Source organism: Magnolia sinica, chromosome 5 (assembly GCF_029962835.1).
Source record: "Magnolia sinica isolate HGM2019 chromosome 5, MsV1, whole genome shotgun sequence".
Taxonomy (NCBI): domain Eukaryota; kingdom Viridiplantae; phylum Streptophyta; class Magnoliopsida; order Magnoliales; family Magnoliaceae; genus Magnolia; species Magnolia sinica.
The window spans coordinates 41,580,215-41,582,390 of record NC_080577.1 but is presented as its reverse complement, the minus strand read 5'-3'; positions in this window follow the sequence as shown (position 1 = coordinate 41,582,390).

Here is a 2,176-nt window from a genome sequence, read left to right as displayed (position 1 = left end):
TGTTAAGGTATCACAACTAGTGATTCAAATATTTATCATAAACGTAATGCGTTATGGGTAGTGGCCCTCTTGATCGGCACATAATTTCGTGGGTTGGTTGGCGTGGTGCACAATCGATATAAGTAAATCACCATGTGTGTTACATCACTTCTTAGGATTGGATGTCGCAAATAGTCGTTCTATAAACACATCATGTTACATAAATTCCTCAACTGCATTGTTGTGTTGCCTTAAGATATTTGTATAAATCCACATTAACCTTGGACATGCCGACAAATCTCCATAGTTATAAGATGTGGGGCGAGTCGAGTTTTCTATGAATTATATTCCACATTGTGATGATCACTACGTATTATGAGCCACACACACTTTGCTAGGCATGCATCTCATGTAGGTTGTTTGCGCATATTGATACCTCTCGTAGTGGTGGAGTATGTGACGCATCAGAACCCTTACATAACTTTTATGAATCTCTTGAATTATTGTTAATCTTAAAGGATAACCATCATTATGAGTAGGGTGTTGACCCCCTCCAACTGTACAGATGATGCAGGTGATGTTCAGTTTGAAGGCCTAAATGACCATCTCCCTATAGAAGATTATACTGGATGAATAAGAAGATATCTTCATGATTTAGATTTATGTTTCCTTTGCGAACTCAATAATGTAATAAGCTCTCATTGAGAAGGCATTTGATATTTTATCGAATTCTTTTAATAATAATCACAGTTGGTTTTATTCTCGTGAATGGTTACCTTCATAAATGTGACTGGATGTGATCTAAATGAATATATATATATATATATAGTGTGATTTTTAAAGCATCCAATTCATTCAATTATTAACACTCAGTTTTTCTCAGGCACAATTATAAACTCTGGCCAAGAAATTTCGAGATGTTACAACCCGTCTCCAAATTCCCTTCTGAGTTGATGAGAGTTTGACCATCCTTTGACTTGGCACTCTATCCAAAGGGTGGAGATAAGGTGGTGGAAAAGTTCCTCATGGTCGATGATGATCACCTTTTCAGCCATCCTCAGAGCCATATGTCGAATGTGCCTCCCTAATCGAGGAGGTCCACCCCAACCTGTGATAGTCCTTCTGGCACATCGGTCACATAATTGTGAACCCCTACTATCTTGTCAGGCCATGCTCAGCCACCTGGAAGTCAACTTACGAGGTTGATATCGCTCCAGCCTTGGCTGTCGTGATGTGCCGTCACAGTTACTTGGGTCGAGATCTACCCTCTGTCGCGATCGATCAGCCCTTCATAGATTTGTCCTGGCCATTCTGACCTCAAGTTAGGTGGGAATGGATCGGTGTCGATCAATATTGCTTCCTCACATTTCTTGGGAAACTTCAGCAACACACGATCGATTTATCATGAATAATGTTCCTGAACACAATATATTTTTTAGTTGAATGAGAATGAGTCCCATGCCATTTACAATATTCAACCTTTTTCAATTTGTCAGCCGAGGGTATCTTATGTTTAATAGGAACCTTGATAAACTTCTCGACCAACAGAATTTCAAATATTTCATCTACTCAAGTAATATCAAAAGTATATAGTTTCTAGGGTTTTTGTGTGGACTACGCAATCGATTCTACCTTGACCAGCGCTAAGCATATGAGAGGCTTTTTCACCACTATTTCAACAATCGTGACTTTGTAATTTGGGTCATGATAATATGTCACAATTGATGAGTTCTTTTGCCTAACTCATTCCTGAAGAAGTTCTTCATATCTTGAAACATTTTTAGTCAGGTTGTATAGATCCATGATGTCATGCCCCAAACCCGGAAATCGGATTCACAGGAATCCCGATCGCCAAACCCGGTGGCGATAGCCTCCGTAGTACCCCATTCTCGGCCCCCAATGTACATACGCCAGGTTCCAATCCTGGGATCCTACAAGGAGGATTTTCCAACATACATTTGTCTCATGAGAAGCATAACCACAAGTATACCCAAATCATAAAGGCAACATCATCATACATATCCACAATTATAATCATTTGGATACAATACAGAAAGGGAAATACATATATATCGAAATCAACGCTCCAGAGGACAGCTGCACTCTCCAAGCTCAACACTGCTGCAACCTAACGCCACTTACATGCATCTATCATGCATAAGCTTACAAAAGCTTAGAGGGTGGTGAAAGTGTGTGC